Source organism: Argiope bruennichi, chromosome 10 (genome assembly GCF_947563725.1).
Source record: "Argiope bruennichi chromosome 10, qqArgBrue1.1, whole genome shotgun sequence".
Taxonomy (NCBI): domain Eukaryota; kingdom Metazoa; phylum Arthropoda; class Arachnida; order Araneae; family Araneidae; genus Argiope; species Argiope bruennichi.
In genome coordinates this window covers 109,733,050-109,752,245 of record NC_079160.1, presented here as the reverse complement: position 1 = coordinate 109,752,245, position 19,196 = coordinate 109,733,050, and positions in this window count along the sequence as shown.

Below are 19,196 nucleotides of genomic sequence, written 5' to 3'. Positions count from 1 at the left end.
TGCATGGGCCAAATTTGCAGCTGTAGGTCGAGCGATCTGGCCTGTAGAGCCAGACACACGCACACACGCACATTGAGCTTTATATAAGTATAGATTATGGAAAAGGGCATTTTTTGACTAAAATGTGATAATAAGTAAAAATCTTCTAGTTTAGAGGTTTATCAAATAATTTATTTGCAAATAGCTTAAGGATTGTGTTTTTTAGTTTCTGAACTAAAAAATTAAGCTTTATTCCCATCAATTCTTTAAATATTGACGTTCAACTTATAAATAACATGAAATTTTTAATTTTTTTCACATTGTGAAACAATAAAACAACCATAAAATATTTCTAAAGATTACTTATTGTTTAGTTCAAGAACTGTAGAACATATTCATAAATTATTATACTAAGTTTGAACAAAAAATATGCATTAAATTTTAATTTATGAAATTTTTCGTAAGAAAATTCTATCATAATCTATATTTGAGAAAATACCATCTAAAAATGTAAAATAGTATTAAAAAGTATGTAAATGAAAAAGTTAAAATTAGTGTAACTTCCCGCAAAATAGACGCAAAAACAAAATTCTATTGATTTTATAAAGAAACTTGTTCAAGCATTAAGAATAATAAATAAAAAAAATATAGTTTTTCATAAAAATCGACTTTTCAACTTGGTTTCCTAGTTTAACTTTTTAGTTGAGAAATATTAAGAATCATTTCTGAAATTTTAATAACATTCTTTTTAAATCGGAATAAGTAAAATAAATACATAGAACAGAAAAAAAATTATTTTGATTTGTTTTTACCTTTTCTTTTTGAAAGCTCATAAAAAGAGAGATTTGTAAGATCAGCTCAGTTTATTTAAATTATATTAATGTCCCCTTCTAAAACAACGCCAGGGCTATTTTGGGACTTACTCCGTAATTTTGGACCGCGCTCAAATAACGAGGACGACACCTGAGCTGGCACTCCCCCCCCCCGTCTCCAAACTTCAGGATCGCACCAGTGGGGGGGACTTTTGGCGCCGACAGATTTAACGTGCACCAGACCCGCTTAAACGACGGCTCCTCGGTGGAATTGAGTCTCGAACCTGAAGTCCTCTGGTTCCGACACCAAGCCACCGTGGCTATTGATGAGTTTTTGGAATGATGTGGGAAAAAAGTTTTCTTGAAACAGCATCCCACAGTTCTCAAAAATGTATCATGGGATTGAAATCTCCATCAAGCTATACATTACAAACATTTTTTATTACAATATATTTAAAAATATTTTTTTTTCCCTTCAGAAAACTTTTTTTTGTTTCGTAAAAACCTTTTTCGGAAAGAACATATGATATTCGCCTCTAAAAAAAGCAAATTTGCAATGAATCACTATAATATCAATACCTGCGAAATGGATTATAATGTTTAAAAATAAAATGGATTAAATAATAAAAATTGTTTGTTTTTTTTTAAATCTGACAATGCTAGACCTGCTTTTTAAAAATTCACTCTCTTGTCTTTTCAATAAATGTCATTTTTGTTTTATTTGTAAGATTAAGAATTCCATATTTTATTCTGAAATATTAAATTAAAAGTTACGATTTCAGAAATAGAGTGTATATATATATCTATATTTATTCTTGTTAACATTTTTTTTTACTCAATAAAAGACCAGTGTTGACAACAAATTATTTTTTAGTCGCAAATTATATTGAAAATAGAATATGATTATTTTAAGCTTTTTTCCCATGATTTTCAAGAAATTTTTTAAGTAGTTTTTTTAAAAAAGCAGACATTTAAGGGTTAAATAAAAGTGTATACAACCAGTGGGAATAGACCAAATGTTCCTGAGGAGGAAGAAGACCATATTTGCATGACATAACGCCAATCTATTCTCTAAGAAAAGAAGATTTATTTGTTCTATATTTTAGATATCTTGTGTGTCAAGATACCGGCTATCGGATTTTGGCTCCATATACTATCTTCTACGTATATTGTTTGTCGCACTCATCCTCTACAGGGGAATCTACCAGTTTTGCAATAAAATAACAAAAACGGGAAATTGCGATTCGTCCAGCAGGGAGGTTCCCGACTCTGTGAGGATGTTTCATGGAGTTCGCGAAAAAAATGTGGTGAAGACGAAAGTATAAAAAATTAGGGATTGAAATTTTTTTTAAAAAAAAATTGTAGAATCTTGTTTTCTTCCGTTCAGATGAGAAGTGAAAGTTATAGAATTCGTAAGCCTACTGTTCTTATTTGGTAACAATGAATGAAAAGTCCAAAATTCGATGTTATAACTATAAAACATTTTGTTGTTACTTTTCAATAAATCTCAGCATGGTTCTTGAAGACAGCACATTTATTAGACATAGAAAACGAAAAGAAGAAAAAAACACAGGTATTGACGATTACGCACTCGGCATCATGTTAAACAGTTCGCGGGAGGCTTGGTGCCGGAACGAAGCAGAAGCGTAATCACACAGATATTCCTACGCCAGAAAAATAGTCCGCTCGCTTCATCCCAACGCATTTACTATTCTTGAAGATAGAATTTGTAAAGTCGGCATTCTTTTTTAAGCTTATATTGATAATAAATCATATTAAAATTATTAAATCACAGTAATCATGATGATTATTTGAAGCTAATTTTATACATTTCATCTCCATGAAAGAATTCTATGATTCAAGGATTCATTGAAATTGATTCCATTAAAATAATAGCTTATAATAATAAGTAATTATTCGTTTTTACTATAACTAGCCGCCTTAGATAACCATCTTGTTAGTCATAATTATTGATTGGTTATATTTCAATTGAATCTTTTATAGGTAACTAAATTTAATGGCCTCTTCAACAAAGCATTTTTGAATTTCAAATTTTAATAATCATGTAACATGTGCTATTTAATAAGCCTTATAACCCTAAACTCAATGCGTTATATGCCTCTATAATTCTCTATCCATTTTAAATAAAATTTGAAATTTAATTTTGAAATTCAAGTGATTAAACTTCGACTCATCCAGTAGCCTGCTAGCTGAATCAAGTAGCAATCTTGCTGTTCGTAAAAAATATAACAGAAAGAAGAATCATTCAATATTAAAGTTTTGCTTATGATACAAAATAGATTTTAATGACTTAATATATCAGAGGATTGTTCAATAAAATGTTCTCTAATTCAACAAAAGAAATCAGTGTAATTCAATATGAAAACAAATAATAAGCCTAAAAGAACGGTAATTTAAAAGTGTTAAAAATGAAAGATTTTTAAAACTTCTGTTATTACCCCTATAATTTAGTGGTTATTACCACAATATTTCATTAAAAGCGTTCGTTAAACAGAAACCTTTTCAATGTAAAGATATAAGCCGTATATTTATAAATAGTGTTTGGTAATAAATAATGATGCCATCAAAAACGTAAAAAAAACCAAAGTCTCGCAGCTCATTTCTTCTATCGTAAAAAATTGTGTGATCCCTGTGATACCAAGTCGGTCCATTTATTCAGTCCCTATTTAAGAGTTATTCTGTCTTAATTTATTATGTAATTAGCTAACCTAACGACATCTTATGGCGACCATATCCATCTTAAAAATCTTTTATGGTTTAAATAAATAGATTGACTTGGCCATCGCATGAAAACACAATGCATCTTTACATTAAATTAGATTACATTAACATATTATATTAAATTAGATTGTTTAGTGCTATATTACTATATTTTAAGGTAAGTCTGACTCTCCGACCCGCCACGAAGGCACACGGATTTAAACCATAAAACTGAATGACCGGACCGCCGCAACAGCAACATTGGCAGGAACTGTGGTTGAGTCCTAAGGGCCATCACCGGCCACGGTACAACCCTTCCCGAAGGAAGTACGTCCCGTAATCGATGGGAGGAATCAGATCCCCCACCTATCCAGGATGGCGATATCCAACCACTATGCCGGAAGCATCTCATCCTCAATTCGAGGCCACCCCCGGTGGTTCATATTATAAGGTAAGTAAGATTTAAGTTAAAATTTTTAATGCAAGATATTTCTTAGGAAAAAGCAATCGAAAAATAAAATAATAAACACTTACCGCCATGCAACGCGCACAAATCACGTTTAGAGAGAACAAATAATGTTTCTCGTATCTTATAAAATATATGTGTAAAAAAAATTTAAGCTATAAAAATGAATCTGAAAGAAGGTTTAAAGAATTTAAAGATTTCTCAAACTAAGTCTGCCAATAAGTCTGTGAATACGGTAATTAAAAGATGCAAAGAGTTAAAAGAACGAATGTGAACGAAGCGTAATCTTTCAACTCACAACTAGTAAATTTCTTTCTCCAATTCTGAATCAAGTCCGTCTACAAGAAATCGGTCTCCCCGTCCATCTTTCATTTGAAAATGTTATCTGGGGGGAAAAACTCTCCCTCGTGCCAGAAAATCAAGACTATCATATTTGGACGCATTTTCCCCACAGGGGTAAACCCCTCCCCCTCGTGGGGGTACACCTCGAAATGAGGATGAGATGCTTCCCGTAAAGTGGTTGGCTCTCGCTACCCTTGAGGGTTCACAAATAGGTAGGGGATCTGCCTCCTCCCATCGGTGGCGGGACGTACTTCCTTCGGGGAGAGTTGTACCGTGGCCGGTGATGGCCCTTAAGACTCACCACAGTTCCCGCCAGTGTTGCTTTTGAGGCGGTCCGGTCATTTAGCCTTATGGTTTAAATCCGTGTGCCTTCGTGGCGGGTCGGAGAGTCAGTTGGTTAACTTACCCCACAGGGATATGATTCACATTGAAGACTTCCGGAGTTCTTTAGTAGACCTTAATTTTCTTCCCGGTATCTGCATTTATCTCTCTGTTTTGCTTTTTTACCCTTGGGCCTCACTATTTCATTTTAATTCGGAACTTGCGCATGAATTGCTATATGACTGATTTTGTCTTGTGGATTACAATGAAGTTCTACATATGACTTAAACTGTAGTTTCAAGAGAATTTAACGTCAGTCAGTCGTAGAAAGGTGTTCAAATTACATATCATGGCAATGCAATAAAAATACTAAATTCACGCCTGATATGTATGTAATGATATTTTAATATCTAATTTAATCCAAATTAATTTCCTAAATTTTTGCCTAATTCGGCCCATGTCGGGGTCATTCTAAAGTGTTCTCTTGTATCCTGATCCCATTCCCTACCATCTCTGCATATCTAAAAAAGAAAAGAATTGTTTAAATGTGTGTGTGTGTGTGTGTGTAATGAAATTTTAAACTCTTAATTTAAACCAAATTAATTTCCAAAGCTTTGTCTTAATTTAGCCCATAGTAATTTCATTCTCTTGTTTCCTGATCCCATTCCACTGTTGAAGCTTTGTAAAAATGATGCGCCATCAGTTCCACGTGTCAAGTGAAAATGATCTCTTCGTTGCTCTTATTCAAGGTCAACATGAGTATTGAATTGGCGCGTGGCGGGAAGTCCCATGATATATAAGACTAGTGATCATTTGTTTCGTCCCTTCCTTACTTCTGCTTTTGTTTCGCGCTGTTGTGGACGTGTTCTGTTCGCTCCTGCTTGTAAATAAATTGCCTTCCTGGGATCAATTAAAATGAATTTAAAAATGTAAAACATCTCTTCTATATCTTCCTGCCTTCTGCTTTTTTAGAATTATATACTTACATGTATATTTCGTAACTGATCTCATTCCCAATTTCAAACTTTATTTAGATTTTAAAAAATAATAAACTATCCCAAGATGCAGTACCTCCCTTTTTATATGAAAGTCCAGGGTGTAACACCTCCTTTTGATAAAATTCAGTGAAGTCTAAAGCGTGAAAATTCAATAAAATTTGTGGATCTAATTTTTGGCGATTGTAGCCATTTTCCTTTGAATACATAATATATAAATATAAAAAAAGCTCCTAACAAGTTGCAATCACCGTAAAAAATTATATATGTGAATTATTTCTCTAATCTCCATTAAACCCATTTACTCTTTCGAGAAAATAAACCATTCAAAAAGTGGTGCCTTCTTCATTTCAAAGCTTTTAGTGCATTGAATGGGTATGATGATTTGAAAATTTCCATAAATATGAACTCTCAGTGTAAATTTTATAAATATTCAATTGCAGATATTGAAAAGGGCTTTTTTAGTATTTTCCCGAACGAATGCAAAATGATGAGAATAAAATGAATTTTCTAAAGTGGTATGCAAAAATTTTCTGTTTCGAAGATATTCTTTAAACGGAAATTATATCTTTCAGCAATAAATATTTATAACTTAGAAAAAACTAGAGAAAAGGTGATTCTTTGTATACAGTCTCTGAATATATTTTAATAAATAAATATAATTTTCACATTTGTGGAAAACTATTTAATGAAATTGTTCAAGAACATATTAGTTCTAAAATAATTAATGCAAATAAAGATGAAAATAAATAATAAGACAAGGGAAAAAAATTAATTTCGAATCCGAAACATTGTATTTTAATTCTTCTCACTGGACCTGTGCGTATGCATCTTTCTCCAGAGTGCTTCTATGTTTAACTATTTTTACTTTCTAGTACTTAAAGTATAAAATAAATCAATTATTTTTTTAGTTGAAATCTGCTATCACAAATTCCAAGTTATTATGCGAGAACATTATTTTTTTTAGTCACGTCGTATCAATCAGACAGAAAAACCTCATGTTCTCACATGACTCAAATTTCGCAATCACCAACATTTAGAAAAGTGATGGTTTCGGACAGTCTCAAAATCAATCGAGTTCTAAATTTTTTGCTCGAGGCCAGAATTTTTTTTTCCTTGAGATTACCAGTTTAAACCGATTTTAAACAATCACGTGACTATCAGATTACACATGCGTCGATATTTAAAAAACGTTGGGTTTTTCTTCAACATCGTTCGAGCTCCAAAACTTTATCTCAAAACCGTAATTCTTTTTTTCTTCTTCTTTTTTTTACGAAAATCCAGTGTAAGCTGGCTTGGAATGATAATGTGAATATTATATATATTCTCTGCGCATCTTCGGGTGATAACTTCTTACGATTCTGAACTTCATTGGCACGACAGGAGAATCGGGTACATGGCGGACAGTCGCGCCTAGTTGTAACTTTTTGTTGACGATAAGTCGTCAAATGACAACCTTCTTTATCCTCCTCTGATAACCCTAAAAGCGAAAAATTTATGCCTCTTAGGCGATAAATCTCCAATTTTCTGCCCGTGCATCTTGAGACTTTGGAAACTCCAAACCAAATCAACATCATGTTTCACATGCTACAAAGTATTGTAATCGTCAAAAAATTCAAGTTCAATGTCAAAACTGTGTTCGAAAAACACAATTTTGGCATTATGTCTGTCCTTGAACACGATAATTCAAAAACTGAGGTGGACAGAAGAAATTAGATGTATGAATTAACTACTAAATTTGAAAATTTCTATCACATTTTTGAAGGAAATCTAATTACATATAAATTCAGTCATTCTGTATGTAATGTATAGCACATTTTAAAATATGCCAGCTTATAGGAAATTTGAGAGCTTAAAAACTGGCTCAACTCAATGGGCGAAGTCCCTTTATATAATGCTACAAACTGTACAGCAACCAATGTTGGTCGTTGTTCATAGCATCGTGTACCGCCGGCTTAACATTTCTACTACAGTTTTTCCGATTATCCGAACTCCAATTTTCCGGGCATCTTTGAGGGAGCAAAATCCAAAAACAAAATCCACCATGACTGCATAATAAATGACTGACTTGTATTTCATATTTTAAGCAATCATATTTTAATGCAAAATGTAAGTATTTAAAAAAAATGAACAACAATATTTTGGCATTCTGTTATAATAATTTTTTTTCTCGTAAAAATAATTTTTTATAATCTTTTTAAAAATCTTTAAATATGGTCTCGACACAGATTAAAACAAACCAACCTAGCATGTGACATCAAGGCGTCTCCTCGTTACTCCTTTTGCGAAATATCGCTCTGTAATCGTGTTGCTTTTTTAAATTTTTACTTTGCTCACTAAACGAGGTTTGATTGTGTGTGTGTGTGTGTGTGTGTGTGTGTGTGTGTGTGTGTGTGTGTGTGTGTGTGTGTGTGTGTGTGTGTGTGTGTGTGTGTGTGTGTGTGTGTGTGTGTGTGTGTGTGTGTGTGTGTGTGTGTAATGCTATTTTAAAATCTAATTTAATCCTAATTAATTTCCTAAATTTTTATTTTAATTTAGCCCATGTTAACTTCATTCTAAAATGTTCTTTTATTTCCTTATCCAATTCCACTTTTTCTATTTAATTAATTCATTAGAAGCTTTGTAAAAATGCTTAAGTCTGTGGTTCCCACACTTCGAGTAAAGAGATAAAAAAATATCTGGCTAAGCAAATTCTACTAAAAGATACCTAAATTCCCCCTACTTAAATCGATACATGTAAAGAAATCCCTATCAGAATCTCATTGTATATAAGTATTGTAAAAAATATTTCCCTCTCTTTTTACACTCTTCTGCTCTTGTGCCGCTCTGTGAACGGACGTATTTTAGTTCGTGCTTCTTGTACCTAAATTTTATCTCCCTGGATGGAATAAAGCAAGTTTAAAATTCGAAAGTGTCTTCTCTGTCTTCGACCACGATTCTGCTTAAAAAATTATATATATATATATATATATATATATATATATATATATATATATATATATATATATATATATATATATACACTGTTGAATTTGCATATTTTATTGAATTGCATGAAAAGAACTGAACTGAAGGAAAAACCAGTGTTTTTAGATAAAAATGCAAATGTTGTACGGCTAATACGTAAGTGTACACGTGTGTGTAGGTGGGGCCAGTAGAAAAACAGGCTTTATAAGCGCTTGAAGGGTATGACGAATTTCGTTCGCTAGCACACATCGGCGAATTTCTTGGTGTTATCGTGCAGCAATCGGTGAAATTCACATCGGAACAGTAAAAATGAGTAACTATCGATGTTTAGATGATGGAATGAGGTGGCGAATTGTGGGTAGGAGAGAGGCAGTCCAAACGCAAGTCCAGATATGCAGAGAGTTTCATTTAACGCTCAGCGTCATGTGTAACCTATGGAAACAGTTCCAGGATACTGTATCCATCGAGAGAAAGCCTGGGCCAGGTCGTCAAAGAGCCACGACGGCCAGAGAAGATCCCTATTTGTCCATTTTAGCGAGGCGTAACAGAGGTGCTACAGCTTCTCAGCTCTCTCGGGACCTCTATGCAGCCACAGGAACCCGTATATCAAGGGTGACTTGTTCAAAGAGACTGAATGAGAGAGGATTGTTTGCCAGAAGACCGACTGTTTGCGTCCCGCTCACGTCTACGAACAGGAGAGTCCGATTAGCATGGTGCAGGCAACATAGTGATTGGAGTATGGAGCAATGGGTAACCGTTCTGTTCACCGACGAGTCCCGTTTTAGCCTAAACACCGATTCTCTCCGTACTTTCATATGGAGAGAGCCGGGGACCCACTACCTACCCTCCAATGTCCGCGAAATAGACAGTTTTGGTGGTGGCGGTGTCATGGTCTGAGTAGGCATCCTGTTAGATGGCCGCACACCTCTCCACGTCTTTGACAGAGGCTCTGTGACTGGTGTGAAGTATAGGGATAAGGTTTTGGAGCCATATGTTCGCCTTTTCCGGGGTGCAGTGGGTCCCGAGTTCATCTTAATGGATGATAACGCGAGGCCACATAGAGCTCTTCTGGCCGACGCATTTGTCAAGAGTGAGGATATTCGCCGGATGTATTGGCCAGCCATGTCTCCAGACTTCAAGCCTATGGAGCATGTCTGGGACGCTCCGGGGAGGGCAATTGCAACTCACAACCCTCTTCCGAGAACCATCCAGGAACTGAAAACAGCGTTGGTGAATGAGTGGGACTAATTTCTACATGCACTGATAAACTGCCTTATTTCCAGTATGACATCACGTTGCAAGACATGTATAGGTGTAAGAGGGGACCATACCCTCTATTAACCCATTTCTTTTGTGTATTCTGCAACCGCTGTTTCAGACCTTCAGACTTCTATGAGTGTTACGCACAAACATATGTGTCTGTTATAACTGTTGAATGTTTATTTTGTTTGCATTATACCAACCTATGTTCACACCAAATTTTATTAAAGTCTGTCCAGTAATTCTGGAGATCGTAGATCAAATATGAAAATTCTCTTAATTTCTTACACCAGTGTATATATATATATATAAATCTAATTTCAATTTTTATTGATTTCCAAAGTTTTGGTTTGATTTATGCCATATTAACTTCATTCTAAAATATTCTCTTATTTTCTGATCCAATTTCATTTTTTTATTTAATTAATGCAACAGAAGAAGATGTTTAAATCGGCAGTTCATACACTCCGAGGAAGGGATAAAAAATTGTTAGCCAAGCAAATTCTTTTTAAAAGATCTCTATATTTCCCTTACCTAAATTGACATGCGTAAAGAAATCCCTATCAGAATCTTACAGTATATAAACACTGGGGAAAATATTCTCTATCTCTCTTTTATGCTTCTTCTGCTCTTGTGCCGCGCTGTGAACGGACGTGTTTTGTCCGTGCTTATTGTACGTGTTCTTGAAAAATCATGCCTCCTCCCGGAATGGAATAAAAAGAAGCTAAAAATTCAAAGTGTCTTTTCTGTTTTCGGCAAAAATTATGTTTACACACACACATACACACACGCACATATAGAGAGAGAGAGAACTTTGACGATTGAATCCCACAATTTTACTTTATTTTCTATGAAATAAGATCGCTACAAAATTTCCTTAATATTACATCACATTAACATTTGCCTATGCTTATGAAGTTTAAGTGTGTTATCAATGGCTATAAGTTCCTGTCTGCCTTCCATTTTCAAGATCGATTGCAAAATAAAACGACGACTGATCCCGACAATTTTATTTTATTCTATACCGACGAAAACCACAACAAAATTATCTAGACATTAACCACAGCGCCAATTATTTTTTTTCTTTTATTTTAAAAATCGTGATATTTAAATAATTCATCAATGGCTGCTAATGCCCTTTTCCCATTTTTCAGATGCATCGCAAAATAAAATTTTTACGAATCAATTCAGATATTTTTATAACGAATTTCACACTTTGCATACATAGGTAACCAATCAGAATAGTATGTGATCTAATATGCAAATAGTACTTTGATTAGGTCTGATAAGATACATCATTAAAGTCAGTTGCTATAACTAGATAAATTAATATTATTAACATGATTAGTGAAGAGCTGGTCGTTGAAGATAACTAGAAAGTTGTAAAAGTTTAACGTAAAACGCTATAAAATCGAGATTATATGTTTTACTACAGGTTGAACTTCATTCATGTGTTTTTCGTATGCCATGCATTTGTTATTTCACAAAAAGCTGTTTTGGTTTAAGACAGAATTTTAAAATTGTTTGCTTTTGAAGAATCAGATGTTTCAAGTGCGAAACATTGAAAAGTTCAGGTAAAAGGAATTTGTAAAGGTAGAATTTACTATATATATATATATATATATATATATATATATATATATATATATATATATATATATATATATATATATATATATATATATATATATATATATATATATATATATATATATATATATATTTTAAAAAAAGGATCAAAAAATGTTTCAATTTTTAGAAGCAACATTTAAAAAAAAATTACTTATATAAAAAAAAAAAAAACCTCATTCCTAATAATATTACAATTGCAATAATTTGTACAACTTTAATAGATGAACCTTAATTGTTATTTTAACAATAATGTATAATTATCTTTAAATACTGTTTATAACTTATTTGAATAAAAGGCAACAATAGCTAAATAATAATGAACTGTTGTAACAATATTGCAAAGGTGTAACAATCTAAATAATAATGTGTTGAACTCATTCTTTGCTTGCTTTTCTTGACTTACGGTGAGCTTTCTTTCGACTGCAAATCGACGTTTGATTTTTCAAAGTATTTGTGGTTAAAAAAAAACTGTAATTGAAAATGACAAAGGAGATAGTAATTACTGTTTGCGTTTTGCTCTCCTGGTTGTGGAGCTTGTTTGAAATATTTTGCAATTTTAACTTTTGGTACTGGCTCCACCTCTTTCCGTACGTGGCTTTTCTCATGATTTTGAGCAACTTGGACTCTGAACGTAAAAAGAGTCAAGACGTAGCTTTGCAAACAGGAACTGAATACATTGAGATTATTGAGGTGAAGGATGTTTCGACTTCAACGACTGTTGAAACGAAACCTGTATTTGAAAGTGTATTGCTTTTTGCCAAAAATTTTGGAAAACATTATTTACTCAATCTGAACATTGATACTGAAATGATTATGATGATTTTCCGGCAAATACATATGCCATACTTGCGATTTATGTACCAAATGAACTGAAACAAAACAGCTTGCTGGACAAATAGCTCAGACTCCGTCGCATTTTCTTCCAATTTTCAACTGAACGGCACGAACAATATAAACTTTTTGGAACATTTTATGTTTGAAACTCCATTATAAAGTGACCATTACAATTAAAACCACCGAAAAATATCTGGGCATAAACTGCAAGAAAATCTGCTCACCTCGTATAATAGTTATATCAAGAATTCTCCGAATATTTCCTCAGTATTGAGAAAAAAGAAAAGAAGCCAATGACAAATCGTCCTCAAGACAATCTACTCTGGTATCTCCTCGTCGTTTTTTGCGTGTTTTGTAAATACTCTTGTAAATATTGTATATAGTGTTTCTTTTTATTATTTTGTTTGTATATATATTATCACTGCGGACACTATTTTTATTGTTTTGTTTATATATCACTGCGGACTTTATTTTTATGTGAAGATAATTAATTTCTTCTGATACTGTGAAGATACTTTTCCAACTGTGACTGTATAAAGCCTTATGAAGACACCACGGACTATGATATTTAAGCCTGCACTTTAAGGCCTAACCGATTTTGACTTTTGCCTCTGTGAGGTATCCCGGACTTTGACTATTTAGTAGAACTTCTGGTGGACATCTAATTTGAAGAATGAAAGAACATCCAAGACCAGCATCTGATGTTGGTATTATTGAATGAACTGATCTCGTAAACTATAGCTACATAGCTCTGACACTTCCTTCTGATTGATCTAGTGGTCTATAAGAACATACAAGACTGAATCTTATTTCTCAGCATCTCTGGCATCTTTCTTGGCGACGACATCTCTGGTACTTGCTTCTTAGAACATCAAAGAAAAGACTCTCTATTAAATATATATATATATATATATGCTTTTTCTTACAATAGTCAAAATTTGCAATAGCTGGTTCACTCGAAAAATAAAATTTCGGCTTCAACCACATACATGCGTATTTGTTTTCTTTATTTTTATGTTTCTCATATTATCTCTATTAACTGCCTCCAGAAAACACATGATTAATCCCCATAATTAGCAGCATTAACTATGTTGTGTTAACCAACTTTAAAACATGCAAATTATTCCACTTTTGGTAAGCTGAAAGCATTCGTTGTAATAAATAAATAAAATAAAATGAATAATTAAAAAAATTTCTAAAAATTAAAAACAGAGAACATTAAATATGTATTTTAATATTTCATCTAAATTTCTATATATTAATAGAGTAAAAAGAGGCCAAATGTTATGCATTTAATTATTTATAACATCTACATTCTTTTTTAATTAAAGTTGCTAAAATATTTTACAGAACGAATTGGTTCAATATTAATATTTAATGAGTTATCTATTAAGAATGCTTCATTAATTTAATGAGTCAAGATGAATTCTTAAATAATCTGTTTAAGATAAAAAATTTGACATGATCACTGAACACAGCAATATTTTGCTAAATTTTTAATAAATCGAATTCTTATTAAAATTTTTTTTAAAAAATCGCTCTGAGATGCACATTCTCAACCTGCAAAGTAGTAGCTTTAGACTGTAGACTGTAGAGTAGTAGTAGCTTTAGCTGGAGGGCACCAACATACTAAAACACATAGATACATACACACATTCATCATTATTATTGATTTATTAGATATTTTATTAGAGGTTAAAAGAGATTTGGGATGAAGATGATTAGAGATTTATTTAGATTTAATTAGAGATTTGAAATAAATTTTGATACATTAAGAGAGTAAAAATGTGCCGAATATTACATGGCCAAAGATATTCATTTTATTTTGTACGTTCTTTGATTATGAAATTATTTTGCAGAATGAGTCTGTTCAAGATATGAGGTATAATGATTTTCTTTTTATTTTAGTCATGTGCATTTCCTCGTGAGTTTAAAACATTTAAATATTGATTTACTTAATTATAAGAATATTCTATTGTTCAGATCTAATCTGCTCGCAGTTCATTAGAATAAATGAATTTCTACTGAATGTTAGAATTTTTCATACCAATTAATAAATACTGCTAAAAAAATTTTCGAGGGTGGATTTTTAGGAATAATCTGTTGTCCACAGAACTGATCTGCAGTGAATATTCTGTCAATAAATGTCGAAAATATTTTTCCGTACATAAAACCCATTTATTTAAAAGACCCCTCTTTGAGAAGAATACTAAAACAGAATCTCTCATGAGTCAGCCTACTTTCTTATTATTCCCCGAAACTTCGCGCATTGTGAATGGAATTTACAATGATATGTGATCTGATTTATTTCATGGTTTTATTCGGCTTGGATTTGTTCATGCTTCTACAGATGGGATTTGCGATAGGAATTTTTTTACTGCCTTTCTGATGCAGTAGAGGACTAAAGGCTATCTTTCGTAATCTCTATCACTACTACTAATAAAGATAAATGCCTCTCTCTTTCTCTGTGCGTGCGTGTGTGTGTGTCCTATCTCTCTCTCTTCTTTCTCTCTACCTCTCTGCGTGTGTGTGTCTCTCCCTCCTCTTTATTTCTCTCTGTGTGTATACCTCCTTTCTCTCTCTCTCTCTGTGTGTGTGTGTGTGTCCTCTCTCTCTCTCTCTCTGTGTGTGTGTGTGTGTCCTCTCTCTCTCTCTGCGTGTGTGTGTGTGTCCTCTCTGCGAGTGTGTGTCTCTCTCCTCTTTATTTCTCTCTGTGTGTATACCTCCTTTCTCTCTCTCTCTCTGTGTGTGTGTGTGTGTCCTCTCTCTCTCTCTCTCTGTGTGTGTGTGTGTGTCCTCTCTCTCTCTCTGCGTGTGTGTGTGTGTCCTCTCTGCGAGTGTGTGTCTCTCTCCTCTTTATTTCTCTCTGTGTGTATACCTCCTTTCTCTCTCTCTCTCTCTCTCTCTCCCTCTCTCTCTACCTCTCTTTGTGTGTGTCTCTTCTTTCTCTCTCTCTCTCTCTCTCTCTCTCTGTGTGTGTGTGTCTTCTCTCTCTCTCTCTCTCTCTCTCTCTCTCTCTCTCTCTCTGTGTGTGTGTGTGTGTGTGTCCTCTCTCTCTCTCTCTCTCTCTTTGTGTGTGTGTGTGTGTGTGTGTCCTCTCTCTCTCTCTCTTCTTTCTCTTTACCTCTCTGCGTGCGTGTCTCTCTCCTCTTTGTTTCTCTCTGTGTGTATACCTCCTTTCTCTCTCTCTACCTCTCTTTGTGTGTGTCTCTTCTTTCTCTTTCTCTCTCTGTGTCTTCTCTCTCTCTCTGTGTGTGTGTGTCCTCTCTCTCTCTCTTCGTTCTCTTTACCTCTCTGCGTGTGTGTGTCTCTCTCTCCTCTTTATTTCTCTCTGTGTGTATACCTCCTTTCTCTCTTTCTCTCTCTCTCTCTACCTCTCTTTGTGTGTGTCTCATCTTTCTCTCTGTGTGTGTCTTCTCTCTCTCACTCTCTCTGTGTGTGTGTCCTCTCTCTCTCTCTCTCTGTGTGTGTGTCCTCTCCCTCTCTCTCTTCTTTCTCTTTACCTCTGCCTGCGTGTCTCTCTCTCCTCTTTATTTATCTGTGTGTCTATATCTCCTCTCTCTCTCTACCTCTCTTTGTGTGTGTCTCTCTCTTCTTTGTTTCTCTCCCTCCCTCTCTCTCTCTCTCTCTCTCTCTCTCTCTCTCTCTCTCTGTGTGTGTGTGTGTGTGTGCTGGCTCTCTACAGGCCAGATCAGCTACCAAATCTGGCACATATTGTAATATATGAAAACGTACCCCTTGGAGAAATATTTTTGAAATTAGAATTAGAATTTTACTAATAAATGAGTAAAATGATAACTTTTGGAAATGTTATTACACAGAATGGTTTTTACATCATTTCAAAATTTAAAAAAAAAAATCTTAATAATATTAATTTAATAGTCGACCAAATTTTTTTTTCCACTTAAAAAAAATTGCTTAATTTTACCTCATATATAACACTGCTGTTAAGAAATTCCAACCTTTTTTAATATTTCATCAAATATTTAAATGCGAGTTTCCTTACAATTCTAAAAACTTGAGAAGGATTCTGTTAACTCGTTAACTATTTACAAAGCAAATAAAGATTTATTTTGAGAAATTTAGAGTAGATATGAACCAAACAGTTACGTTTTTATAACGCTTTGATATCATGGGATTGATAACCATTAAGAAAGCTCGTGTACACAATAAACAAACATATATATAAAAATATATTAAAATAATATTATTTAACACCTGAAAGTTTGACAGAATTATGGAAAAGGAATTACGTCTGAATGATTTAATTCAAATTAAATACAACCAATATTCCTGGGGAACCAACTAGTCACTAAAGACGGCTAGCATTTTAATATTTTCAGAATTTGTTTATCAGTTAATCAATTAATACTAATAATTTTGATTCCATTCTTGCTCGCTAAATCCAATACACCGTGAAGAATGAATGCAAATTATCAGTAAATAAATTTTATCCAAAACTCTGTATTTGTTTTCTTATCCTTTAAAACTTTGCATTTATGTTTGTCATATTCAACCGATCAAAGACACAAATCGAAAGTGCTTCTATGGTCGCAATTTTTCCAAATAATTGTTGAGGTATCTCCTTCCACGATATTCATAAGAAGTATTCATTCATTTAAACACCAAAATGAATGATTAAATAAAATAAATGATGAAGCAATCAATTTCTTTTTTTATTTTCCACCAATGTTATAATCCCAGGAGATGTATTCACACTGGCGCCCTCTATTGACAACATTTCGAATTACTTCTTTCCATTAAAAGAAATTTTCCTTCCCAGCAACGTTTTTAACGCGAAATCGCTACACCATATCAATACTTGTTTTTAATGATTTGTTTGCAGCCGTGACCTTGGACTTTTAGCCCACTTTCTAAAACTTTCATCGCACCGTCATAGATAAATATAATTACTTTGTATTTACATTTCTAAAAATGAAATGTCAAAACAATTCAATTATAATTTTTCATTTTTCATATAAAAAAACCAGCACAAATGGTCTTCCCAAAACTTTCTCGCATACACTTAAATAAATTTATTATTTTAGGGAACACCTTGCATAAGATTGGCGTATACAGTAGTTAGGAAATATTAAACTTTAACGTGAATGTAGCATTTTGACTGAATCATTCGTAGCAAATTATGTATTTAGAATGCGGTTAATAGTGTCCGAGAATCGAATTTATGTTTTAGATGCGTTTTCCCAATCTCTTGAAACAAAAACGTGTCGCAAAACTGTACTGTAGTCACAAAATCATATACCTAATTTGATGTATTTAAGTCATTGATTTTTTGAGTTATCGTTTTTACATCGTTCTGAAAATAAAGTCTGTTGGATGGTCAACCCTTATTGGATTTGGTTCATAATTTGTCTAGGTTATGGATATTATTTTTGTGCATCGAAGTTTATCTATCCAGCTCTCTTCACAGGCTTCTCTTTTGCAATTATCTTGTTAAATTATATTCGAAATTCGGACTGCTTTCCTCTGAGCGTATTTTACTCAACATTTGAAAGTGTAGTGGAAAGCTTATAAGCCAGTTAACAGCTAAGCTACACGAGCACTTGCTTTTGTATCATGGTCATGTTACTGGACTGCGAATCACAAGGTCCCAGGTTCTAACCCCGCTCATCACAATCCGCCACAAAAGAAATCTGGAAAATTGGTGTAAAAACCGTATGCCAAATTTCAGTTGTCTAGCTCAAAGCTTTTCTAAGTTATTTTTATCATAGACAGAAAGACTGGCATTTTCTAAAAATGCGTTTTTTGAATTCAGGGAGATTAAAAACATTGAGATTCGTCGAAATCCCGAGTATATATTTTTTGACGATTACTATAGTTTCTCTATTCAACTTAAACGAGAAGTAAAGAAAAAAGAAAATATCGTAATCGTTAAAAAATACGACCACAAGATTTTGAAGAATGTCTAAGTATCAGACCTTTTTGGGCCGGAAAAATACTTTTGGGAATTATGTTGTAATGTCTTGATCCAGACTGATCAAATAACGAAGCAGAATTTCCAGACATTTTTTTTATTTTACAGCCCTATATATATATATACAAAGAACAACTTGTTCTAATCTTGGTTAAATAAATAGTTATTTACGCCTGTAGTAGGAGATACAACAGTCAAAGTCGAAGGCTTTCTTGAAACTCAGTTGGTTCTCGGATTCCGGACTCGTGGGCGTAGTCCAACAGTCGCCTGCAATTCGTTTCTTCTCTCCTCCTAAAAAAAAAATCTCCACACTTTATTTCGGCGACAACCTCCGCCTCTTAATTTACATTGGCCATTTAAGCTCCCTTTCGGCCAATCGGGGTTCAGCAATATGCTCTCTCAGCGGCGCCAGTGGGACGTGGGAAGGTCCTTTCACAATGAGAAACATTTGGCATCCAGATCTTTGGACACCCCTTTCTCTCTGAAGATACTATCAATACCTCTTGGACGAGGAATTCCACATGTGGTCTTTCACTGTAGTCGCTAATGTACAGATGCGAGACCACCGAGGTGAAAGATCCACCATCTGGCTATCTCGAGGAGTTTAGTAAGTAACAGCGACGACACAGCTGTCTGTAAATGTCTTATCAGTACTGGGAAACAGGGAATGTTACAATGTCTATCTATCAGCGAATATGATAGCTCAAAAATCGATTGAGCTATACGGATGAAATCTGGTATGTGCTTCTAACACCAAATGTATAAATAACGATCAAATTTTGGAAGAATTCTTTTAAATAAATTTTATGCATCTATATGCAAATGAATACGATAACTCGAAAAATCAGAAAGCTGGAGAATGAAATTTGCTATACAATTCCATCATCAGAAATTAGATTTGTGTCAAATTTTCGATCAATCCGCCAGCGTAT